We start from the raw sequence: 12,263 nt of genomic DNA, 5'->3' as shown, positions 1-12,263 counted from the left end.
CACCCACATTCACAGCGGAATTATTCTAATCCAACGAAAGAAGTGGAAGAAACCACATGTCTTGTGGGTAGAGGGGAGGAGCTTTGAGACATGGTATATAAACTAAGCAAAATGTTGTTCAGCCTTAAAAAAAAAAAATTAAACAAACAAAACTATGGCATATGTTCTGGAATGGATGAGCCTGAAAGTGACTATTCGGTGTGGCAATAACCCAATCGACAGGTCAGAAGTCCATTTAGATGAGGTACACAGGGAGAGAGAATAGAAGGGTGGCTGCTGTGGCCTGGGAAAAGAGAGAAGAGAAAGGCATGATTGTTTCACGGCTAGGAGTCAGCTTTGAAGATGAGAAGGACTCACTGGATGGGTGGCTCACTGACAGTAGCTCATTGACACGGATCCGTTTAGCACAACTATGCTTTCACTTCAGAATGGACAAGATGGTAACTTTCGTCTTAACAAATACACACATTAGAATTGCCATCGTCAGTCACCTCAATGGAAGCCAACAAAGGACTCCTGGGACCAGCCAGTACTGCAAGGATTCACACAAGAGACACAGGAAAACCCTCTCAATGAGGAAATCTCCAGAGTCAGTCCGGATCTAGAGAGACAACTCAGAGAATAAGGTGCTCATTCATAACCATGAGTATCTGAGCTCCAATCCGCAACACCCACAAAGGAGACAAGTACCATGACAGGCGTCTGCAGTCCCAGCAGCACTTGGGCAGGAAGAGATGAGTAGTCTGCTCCCCTCATATGATTACTGAGTACCTGTGTAGCTGAACTAATGAGCTCCAAACTGAGTAAGGCACACTGTTTCAAAGACCAAGGCAGAGAGTCATAGGGAATACACCCAGTGCAAACCTCTGGCTTCCATGCATACACAAACATATAAACATGCATGCAAAATACACACACACACACACACACACACACACACACACACACACCATTGTGAAATTATGTCTTACACACACAAAAAGGAAAGCTATGCTGAAGAATCCTAACCGAGTAAATATATGTGGGTTGCAACCCTTTTGGCAAACCTTTCTCCAAAATTGTTTACACTACGATTCTTAACAGTAGAAAAATTACAGTTATGACGCAGCATCACAAATAATTTTATGGTTGAGGCTCACCTCAATATGAAGAACTGTACTAAAGGGACGCAGCATTAGGAAGTGTGAGAGCCACTGGTCTGGAGCTTAAGAAACCAACCGTGTTAAATTCCCTCACTTAAAGAAGTCATTTTGATGCCCTTTCCTATAGCACAGATACATTAGGACAGACAAGCATCCTGTCCATCCTTGACTTTTGTTTCTGGTTGCTGAGAGGGCATGCTTACTGACTCCTAGAACAGCCACGAGGAATAAAGTCAGCTGAAGTTGTTTGATTTTGAAAACAAATGTTAACTTGTTGGCAAAACACTTACCAATCTCTTTGCACCTAAGAACTCCTGCAGGTCTCAGTTGTTCACACCTGGAACACCATAGTCTTGGAAAGGTGAGGTCAGCCCAGTCCAGTGCAGGATTCTCTAAAAGTAAACACAAGAAAGCTGTTACCTGGAGTAGGGGTACAATGACTTCACCAAGATCCCAACATTCATGTATGTCATATAGCATGTCAGTGCTCTTAACAAGCTGTTTCTCTGTTTTGTTTTGTCCCCAGTATTTAACAAACTCCCTTGCAGATCTTCCTTACGCTGAGCACTGTGCTGGGTTTCAGGAAGCCAGACAACCCCTGCACCCCTGAACTCTACATCCTGGAAGCTGAGAAACTACTAAAGAAAGATTTTTCAAGGTCACAACATAGGCTACATTTTGGGTTGGTGTGCTGGCACTAATTGTAGGACACATTTCTCCCTGTACACTGCTGTCAGATGAGATGGTGAAACTCCACAGAAATAAGCAAAGCAAGTATCCCGCCAGCGCCCGCATACACTTCACTGGCTCTTCTCAACCCATGTTTCCTGATGCTTGGGTCTCTGGACACGGGTGTAGCCCAAAGCTGAGGCTGAGAACACAACACGCAGGCTCCCATTCCTGTTCGCGCTGTCAGCCTCCCAAAGGAGCATCCCCCCAATCCCCTGGCTTCAGAGGACACAAGCCTTCCTTTGATCAGGACAGCAAGCAGCCAGGCAGAGTAAATGGCAAAGATGACTGACGCTAGCATCCGGCCTGCAAGGTTGGCTGTATTGTCTTCACGAATTAAAAATGACATACCGCAATGATTACACGGCTCCCATAGACCTCATGGCCTGACATGCTGGTTCAGTCAAAATTGCAGACTGATTCAGACACCCAAACAAATTAACACATGTTTCCCGATGATACAAAATTGTGTCTGTGTGTATGTGTATGTTCAAACCACTATACAACCGCATCATCAATTAAATATTTATCAGCCTTCCACTGACCTATGAAAGACACCATCCTCCATCCCTCAGAGAATCATGGCTGGCTGGTTTTAAAAGCGAGCTTGCAGCCTTGGTCAGTGGAACACATTAAACCTTCTCTGTGAATAGCTCTTGCTATCTTTTGAACTGGATCCATACCCTGGGCTGAATGGAGCTTTTAGAACCAGCGAGAACCAGATGGCCCTCCGAGATCATTTTTGAATGTTTGGATCTGAGTCATTTGTATGCAGAAGGCTTCACAAAATAGCAATCTGGGTGGCAGGCTCCAGGCTGGGTCCAGCTTTCCAGACAGCCCATCTTTGCCTACAATCGAGAAGACAATATTGTAAGGTTCCACAAAAATATTGCAGCATTTATCTATATGTGTAGCATCAAATACATAAAGTATCTGTGTCAGGCTGTCATTTCTATGGGAGTTCTCACAACTCCCCCTTCTCTCTCCTCCTCCTCCTCCTCCCCTCCTCCCCTCCCCATTCCTTTTCCTCAGTCTCCGTCCCACCTATAATTTTCCTTTTATCACAGGCGCAGAGCCAGCTTTGTGAACCAGCCAGCAGAGGGTACTACGTTACTGGTGCAATAATCCAAACCACAACAAATACTGAGCTGAGAAGATTTAGATTAATTAAAACGGGCTCCACTAGGATCGTGTTCTGGGAGTTTCTCTTTCGCAGAGGAAAGGCCGTGGGGGTGGAAGGAATGAAAAAATGAGCAGGAGCACAAGGCCTGCTCATCCAAGAGGTCGGATAGCAGGAGGCCAGGGGTGGAGCAAACAGGGCTTCAAAAGTGGGAAGTGATCCAAAGTGAGGGGTTAGCTTAAAAGCCTCTAGGCATTTACTATAGAGAGGGGAAAAAAACCCTTATAATCACACAAATATAATAAGCACAAGGATATTATCACAATCTTATTCACAGTCACTCCAAACCGGGAGCAATCAAAATGGCCATAATCTGTGAATGGAGATCAGGTACAATGCTGCTACACACGGAGTACTACTGAGCTATAAAAGGGAATAAATTCTAGCTGGATGTAGTGGCTCACGCCTGTGGTCCCAACACTCAACATGCTGAGGGAGGGGATCAACCTAAGTTCAAGGCCAATGTGGATGATATAATAAGGATCTGTCTAAGCAATAATGAAACATGTTATTGACACATACAGCAACATGGATGAGTTTAAAGGATATTGTATTGAGTGGAAGAAGATAAACACACACACACACACACACACACACACACACACACACACACACACACACACTGCTCCATTCTTAGGATTCCATTACTGCGCTGTTCTCAGCAAATCTGAGGCTGTGAGAACAGGGCATGGCAGAGGTGTATGACTACAGAGTAATGGTATGGGAAAACAGTTTGGAATGACAAGTGTGTTCTGCACCTTGCTCTGAGTAACAAATGTAAACATGAGTTAAAACCATAGAACCAGCCGGGCAGTGGTGGCGCACGCCTTTAATCCCAGTACTCGGGAGGTAGAGGCAGGCAGATCTCTGTGAGTTCACAGCCAGCCTGATCTACAGAGTGAATTCCAGGACAGCTAGGACTAAAACAGAGAAACTCTGTCTTGAAAACCAAACCAAACAAACAAACAAAAACCAAACAAAAATCCCATAGAACCATATATTAAGAAATATAAATTTTATTATATGCTAATTTTAAAAGTAAAATTTTTAAAGAAAAAAATGTGTGTTTAAAATGACTGCTACAAATACACACACACATATATCTTGTATATCAGATATTTATATTATGATTCATAACTGTAGAAAAATACAACAATAAAGTAGTAATTAAATAATTCTATGGTTGAGGGGTCATCACAACATGAGGAGCTGTACTAAATGGTCACAGCATTAGGAAGGTTGAGAGCAACTGTTATTATCAGTCCTATGAAGACAGGACTACATTTCACATCTATAAAGAGTGGCACAGGTGGCTTCCCCTTCTTTCCGCACCCCATTAGCATCCACATTAAATTCACCACGTCCTTCAGCCTTATACTCATTGTTAGTATTAATCTTGTATGAATTGCTTATCAATTCCTGCCTTGGCTTCCCCATCAACCATCTCTCAGCCAATGACTAGAAGGTTCACTGGCGAAAAAATAGCCCAGGAATTATTGCCTGTTAAATTTCCTCCAATCTCTTTTCATGGAAATGCAGCAGTGGTGGCACACTCCTTTAATCCCAGCACTAGGAAGGCAGAGGCAGGCGGATCTCTGTGAGTCTGAGGCCAACCTGGTCTGCAGAGAGAGTCCAGGACAGCCAAGGCTACACAGAGAAACCCTGTCTTGAGAAACTAAAAAGTAGGGTTGGGGGAAGAGGACTCTACCTTTAAGAATACATAATCTAACCAATCAGAATAAGATTCTGGGAAAAAGGTTTGTGTTAAATTCTAGCATAGCAACTGGAACCATTTGAGACTTTTATTTAAGCTCTCGGAGCCCATTTCTTCTTCTATAGACTGGGGTGCTAATGACTCTGGGCTGGAAGTAAAGGATAAATGGCAAAGTACTTAATTTTATTATTATTCAGTTACTTCTATCACTATCCTGCCCTACTGACATGTTCACACCCTTTTGCCATTTATTCCCATCTTAACTCTCTTCCTGTTCTCAATTGAACATGCTCCTAGTGCTGTAAGATGCAATTTTGTTTCCCCCTTTTCAGGAACACTTTTCTGTTCCCATGAGCACAGCTCTCCATTGCCTCTGGCTTTCTGTTGGCATTGATAAACACCTGTTTGCTGTTTTTATGGCTTCATAACTGACTTGAACATCAATGCTTTTATGTGCTTCAAATGTCAATATGTTATACTATAGTCTACCTACCTTCCAGGGCCACAAACCCTACATGTATCAAGTAGAGCCTGGGATTTTATGTGATTCTCTTCTTCGGTTCCTCTTGGTCACTTTAACTGGATAGTTAGGTATCTGTCATGGTTCCTCTCCACCACAGCATCCTCCAACCTGTCCTGCTCCTTTTGATTCCTGCCCATCTCTCAGACACATCTTTCCTTACCTCCACCATCGCACCCAACTTAAGCATCTCTGATAATGTTATTGGAACATCAGACTTGGAATGATGTATTAACAAACTTTCCCCAAATATCCTTACCTACTTCCTCATTGCATCCTATTATATCAGAAACTTGGGTGGAAAAGATGGAAGCCAGAGGACAAAAACGGGTTTGGATACTTTGTATACACGTCTCATATTGCTCTGATACGTTCCCCACCCTCGATGAAAAACACTTCTTAATCTTTCTCCTCCCCTGCTCTCCTGCCCAGGTCACTTTTCAAAGCCTCCATTTCGTTCCTTTTACCACCAGCTACAGGCAAACAGAAAGAGATTTCCATGCCTTAAAGACACCACATGCTTTTACAAGCCCATGCTTTGGATCTTGTCAGTGTGTCTTTCAGAATTCCTTTCCGTTTTCATCCTCCTTTCTCCTTGCCTAGGGAAAGACTACCTTCAATACTTCATTCAGTACTACCTGGGTAATTTTTCATGTCTCTGTTATGGTCTATTGCCTATTCTATCCAGTATGTGGTATGTTTAAGGTCCTGCATGCCTTATAAAATAGACCACAATATCTTCAAATATAGACGCTGCCTTTTACTCCTTTAAGTCCCAAGCATGAGCATAATGTTAGTGAATACTAGATTCGGATTAGATTGCCCCCTTCTTACACCTTTCCTAGCCCTGTGAAGTGTCTACGGGCTGCTACTGTGACAACTGGACTGAATTCATTGTCATCTGTTTGCACATGACAGACTCCTTGAGTACCTTTTATTATATAGTATATATGATATAGTATATATTTTATACTTATATACAATATATTACATATTTATATATTTGTTTGGTATTTAAATTAATAAATAAGAGATACTATATATAATAGGTAATATATTCTATGTACAAGATGTGTAAATATATATATATGTGTATATACATATATATATATATCATCTTTTATTAGTCAAACATTTTCAGCATTATCTCTTCTATCCCCGCACTGAGAACAAGCCTTCATCAAACAGGTACCAATGAGCAAAATTTTATTGGCTGTTCCTGAATAAGCCTATGCCTGCCTAGGAGAGGATTCCTTCTCTCAATGGCTATTTCCCTCTGCCATGAGCTGTCTGCTGTACATCCTGAGATTTCAGCAGGTGCAGTCAAGTCATGAGGAAAGGCGGGCCAAACGCTGTTCCAGTTCTCAGGTCATGGCCCTGGATCAACATTTTCTAAGCAGTTACCCAGACACAGTCACCACGCCACAGCAACTTTGCCTAGTAAATTTTTTTAAGTAGTAAGAGGATCTAGAATAAGACTCAGAAGAAGTCCAAGTACTGCTTGCTCATGTGACAAGTATGCGGAGGAGTGCGCCGCTGTACCCTGCACTCATAGATACAGTCCTCCAGAAAACACAGGACTGCTTCATCCACCGTGCAAACATTTATCTTTACCTGAGTAAGTCTCTTCTTCCCTTTCTAGCCTTCCCCTAACCATCCTCCACCTGCCAATCCACAAGCCTAGTTCCAGCCCAAGGTGGAGGGCACCCTCCAGGGTAAGCCTCCTCTCCTGCGTGAGCCACGTATCTTTCCTCACACTAGGCTCAAGCCACCACCACCTGCACTAGCAGAAGCCTAGTTCAATTTAGGAGATTTTTTTTTTTAAATTTCGGGATTCATGCAAATAAACTCAATCTCACATGAATATTCAAAAAAAAGTTATCCATATACTTTGTGGTGTTTTATTTTGAGCAATAATAATACCTGTGATGTTTTGAAAAGTACTCTCTTTATACAATGTTTGAATTAAACAACACAAGCTTCTGCACATAACTTTGTACATCATCCAGCCATCCTTGAATGATGAGTACATTTAGCTGATGTCACCATGCGAACATCAAGTTAGCCACTGAGCAGCCAAGGAGGTAAGTTTTCTAGATGTTGGGAAGTTCACATCAGCTTGAGTAAGTTCAACAGTGGCACAGCCGCAAGCTGGGAGGAAAGGCAGAAAGGTCTGGATGCCATCGTGCATGACCATGGCAGGGACACACGCAGACTTGGAAGCTTTTCCAAGACCCTCTATTGTAAAAACACATGGAGTCAGAAAATAAAGACACTCTGCTTCTTATATCAGGTAAAAGTCATGGGACATAATGGAATTGCACCTCACATTTGTGATTTTATGTAATGATCCCAAGAATATTGTGTTACAATTCTGCACTCAGGCCATTTTTTGTCTCTGTTAGTTAGTGACTTGTGTAATTAGTTCCAGTATTTTAAGGTTCTTGAAAGGATGAAATTTAATAGTCCATATTGGCTTTTCTGTTGTTGGGGGTTGGGTCATTTGTTTGATTTTACCATGACAAGGTTTTATTCTTAGCCCAGTCTGGCCTTACATTCACTCACAGCACTCCTCCTGCCTCATTCTCCCAAGTGCTGATATTACAAGGGCAAGGTATCATGGCCTGTTCATAGTATTCTTAGAAAAGCTGATTCTAGGTGGAAAAAAGATTGGTACAGTTTTGGGTGATCTTTGAAATCAAAAGCCACTGGTACAAAAGTAGAAAAAGCCAAAATTATTTGTCAGGAAAGGATAGGTTGGACCTCAAGAGAGCAGTAATGGGGAGAAAGCATTTGGAGACATCTCACTGCTTCCTATGTCACTTGTCCTGATGTCCCTCTGTCCCACTTTATCAGTTTTACATAAGAGAAAAATGAAATCTTGAGAGCTATTTAGCATGTGCAAAGTACACAAAGGTTGACTAGTAAGGCATATCAAATAGTCTTTCAATTTTTAATTTATGTATCTTACCTAACTGATGCCCAAAAATGTATATTTTCATAGTCTTATATGACATGTCAATATATAACATATTGTAAATGTATGAATAAGGGTATAAATATCTCCTTAAATATTTATCTTTGTTTCAGTGAAAGTTTTCCTTTTATTTATTTATTTATTTATTTTCTTTTTTTTTTTCCTTCCTGTTTCTGCTTGTTTTGGGAACTTCAGCACATTCTGTTGTCTGTAGTTTTTCTGCTATGCAACAGAACACTAAAACATATTGCGCCTTTCCAACTTCATTTCTGTTGAGTATGAGTTTCTTAGGAGCAGTCTGGGTCTTTGATCATACTAACCAGCCTGCGGAAGCAACTGGACTTTGGAGAAATAAGGCATGCTGGCCAAGAAGCTCCTAGCAGGCCTGGGCTTAGTCTCAATTCATGACTCAGCACACTACACTCATTAATCCTGTGTCCTCATGTTATAGGAGTGTATGTGCACGTGTCTCTCTGTGCGCGTGATGGCTTCAGAATGACACTGGGTATATTCCTCGCTTTCTTGGAGGCAAGCAAGGACACGGAGTAGCTCAGCAACATGGGACTCTCCTTGGTTTGGTATATACAACACACCCGTCCCCTAACAGTGCATCTGGCAATCGAAGACCCCCATCTGTGTAAACTATAAGTAACATTACCCCATTTCTAACAACCTACTTCCTAGTCTAGAACCCCCACCTGCAGCGACCTGCAGAGACACTCTCCTAAAACAATGGAATAAGTTTCTACTTCCTTTACCAACCAGCGAGTCTGGACAGTTTCTATTCAAAAATTTCCAGTTATATCTCAGATTAGGAGACCCCATTTATCACCTTACGCCTATGCACAATTGAGCATGCATATAATTAAAGTCAGAGGCATTGTGGGAAAGGACATAGACAATAAGCAAAACCTTACATCATCCAAGCCTGTCAATCAAATGAGATACGCACTCATACTATGCCCCTGATCAATAAACTCCCTTGTCTTTTGAACAGCATTTGAAAAGAACCCCCAGCAACAGAGGTCATTGGTCAATCTTCCCTTCAGGGGCACCATAATCAGACTCAACAGAGTACTCTGGCTTATACTATCACATTGCTATTGAATAAAGTTTCCTTGCTCCTTTTCAATCTCTGTGTACCTTTATTACAATTATTTGAATAAGAGACCAAGAACCTTGTACCACCAGTTCCATTGACCACTACTAATTAACTCTCCTTTTTTTTTTTAAGGCACAGTCTCAACACTCAGTTTTGGCTAGATTAGCTGGTCAACAAGACCCCATGAGTTCTTGAATCTTATTCTCAGCACTTGGATTACATGTGCATGCTACCATGCCCAGAATTTTACATAAGGTTCAGTCTCTCCAACCCTTTAACCACGTGTGACTTAACCACGGGTGAGCCAAAACTCCACTGAACTCCCAGTTTCCATTTATGTATACCAGGGGGAAAGACTGCAAAGATGAATTAGATTATTATTGCCAAATCACTTTGCACAGTAATAATAGATTTCCTTCAATAGACATAATAGAATACATTTATCTATAATTTCTTAGCATATGTGTAAACAACCTGGCATCACTTGCCAGTGATGCTGGTGTTTCTGTTGGGTACCATTTCAGCCCTTTCTCATCAGAAGCTGAGGTAAGTGGTACAAGAGGATCCTGAGGCACAGAGGATGATAAAATTAACTGAAGTAGGAAGAGACGCTGCAAAGTTGCTAACGTTGTGAAGGACTGTTCATTTGAGAATGTCTTTTATTACACTCCTACAAACCTCCCTTTCAACCATTCTGGAGTGGCTAATTTCCATACCATTTCATTTATAAATCTATGCCTGGAGAAGTGTCTAGGGGAAGTATGTCCTCAAATTCTTCACTGTTTCTTTTACATACAAGTGCATACTAAGGTTGGTGAGATGGCTCAGTGGGTAAGAGCCCTCGCCACTAAGTTTGGTCCCTGGGATCCATACAGTAGAGGGAGGAAACCAACTCCTGTAAGTGGTACTCTGACCTCCACATATGTGTGGTAGCATGCGCATACTTCACCTTCAAATAAGCCAATAAAATATTCATTGTAAATATTTCATACTGCATGAAAGCATATACATTATGTATGTGCATGTGTTCCATGTATTATTGCATTTTTGTCTCTTGTCATATGCTAGAGACCCTTATAATCTACTTAATTAACAAGCCATCAAGATACTATAATTATCCTCAAGGAAGTCCCAAATCTCTACAGAGTACTCTGGCTTATACTATCACATTGCTATTGAATAAAGTTTCCTTGCTCCTTTTCAATCTCTGTGTACCCATGCAGTGTGTATATAAGGATTCACTTGTACCACTAAACACCAGCCTAAAACAGTTGGGAGTGAAAACCAAACTTTTGCCAAAGCACCATCTTTAGACAATACTTTCATTTCTCATATTTGCTTATTGTCAAACTCAACTTCTTGAACACAGAACATCACCTCCAAGTGCCCCCCCCCCACTTTGCGGAGCTGACAAATCACTGGGGTTTTTCTATTTATGTCCCCACAAGTCACAGAGACAATGTGCTGCCACAGTTGGTTAGCACTGAAAGCTAGCAATGCTTCCTGTAGCAAATGTCTTTACATCACAAATGAAAGCATGTGAACTTGGGTCTGCAGAGGCTCCAATCTTTGATGGTGGAGGGCACGCTCTCCATTCAAAGTGACAGGCCATCTGTGTCTCCCCGACTGAAGGAAGAAAGAAGAAATCTTACCAGTACTAAAATGAAATGAGTCCAAAAGATGTTGCTTCAGAGTTGTACAATCTCAATGACAAATACATCGTTTTGAAAAAAGAAAATGTTTTCAATTAGTCATGGGACTGGAAGTTAGTTTATTGGTCATGGCTGTGCTCTGTCATTTTAGAGGGTTCTTTACATTGGTGTGAGGTATTATGGGAAAGGAGGATGGAAGAGCCATATTCTATCTTCTGTGCTCATGTGCTTGTGATCTATTGGTTGACCCTGGATAAGACACTGTCCCACAAGGTCAGAAAGCACTGTTTCATCCTTTTTTTAAAAAAGATGTCTGTGGGCTCCAGGCTCAGTGCCTCTTGCAGAGAACCCCGGTTTGGTTCCCAGCACCCACATCTGCTGCCTCACCACCATTTGTAACTCTGGTTCCAGAAGATCTGACTCTGGCCTTTGTGGGCACGTGTTCCCGAACGCAGACACAGACACATACCCTTACTTTAAAGCAACAATAAATAAACATTTTTTAAAAATTTATAATTTTAAGTTCTAAGAGACAAAAAAAAAAGTACAAACAATATTTTGACCAAATGGTGTTTCAATACATAAAAGTACAGGAATTAGAACAAACCTACCTTTAAAAAAATTCCCCTGGGTTGGGGAGATAAGTCAAAGTACCTATCTGAGTACTAAGTACTGAGTACTGAGTACTGAGTACTATGCTGAGAATGTGTGTGGGCCAGAGTTTGAATTCCCCAGAACTGACTTTACCATCCCAGGCGGAAGTGGCAGAGACCGGGGAACCCCCTACAAGAGCTGTCTAGTGACACTGGTCATGTCTGTTCACTCCAGATTTCACTGAGAGACCTATCTCCATGACAGAGTTGAAAAACAAGAAAGGATGAACTCCTGACATTAACCTGCATGCACATGCATGTGCACTCACATATGACATGTTCCTATGCACATTTGAACATGCACACACATATGCATAAAACACACAGGGAGAGACGGAAAAGAACTGTCCAACTGAGAGGCCTACATGCTTTAAAAAGTTTTGTGTCAACCAGACTTGGTAGCATTCTCTTATACTCCCAGCGCTTGAGAGGCTGAGGCAGGAGAATTGCCGTGGGTTGAAAAAGCAGCTTGGGCTACAGTGCGAGAGCTTATCTCAATCAATGAAACCGTGCACCACGGGAAAGTCAACTGCTTGACAGTGAGCAGACAGACCCTTCCACAGCGTCACCCCTACAGACCCAGGGACAGGAGCC

At 41.8% G+C, this 12,263-nt stretch overlaps 1 long non-coding RNA gene across 2 annotated transcripts in view; it reads right to left on the bottom strand.

Moving 5' to 3' along the window:
* Positions 1-12,263, bottom strand: part of LOC311598598 — a 512,559-nt gene that overhangs the window by 325,086 nt on the left and 175,210 nt on the right. Inside the window, exons 3-4 of one of the 2 annotated variants that reach the window (XR_014779592.1) lie at positions 2,555-2,719; positions 1,433-1,532 (exon numbers count right to left, since the gene is read on the bottom strand). This is a non-coding gene — a long non-coding RNA (uncharacterized lncRNA). Of the gene's footprint in view, positions 1-1,432; positions 1,535-2,554; positions 2,720-12,263 lie in introns of both variants that reach the window. The other variant, XR_014779593.1, reaches the window with a different exon arrangement.

The sequence above is a fragment of the Acomys minous genome (genome assembly GCF_964271855.1).
Source record: "Acomys minous genome assembly, chromosome: 5".
In the NCBI taxonomy this organism is placed as follows: Eukaryota; Metazoa; Chordata; class Mammalia; order Rodentia; family Muridae; genus Acomys; species Acomys minous.
The sequence above is the reverse complement of the archived record's forward strand: the minus strand, read 5'-3'. Positions and strand labels throughout refer to the sequence as shown.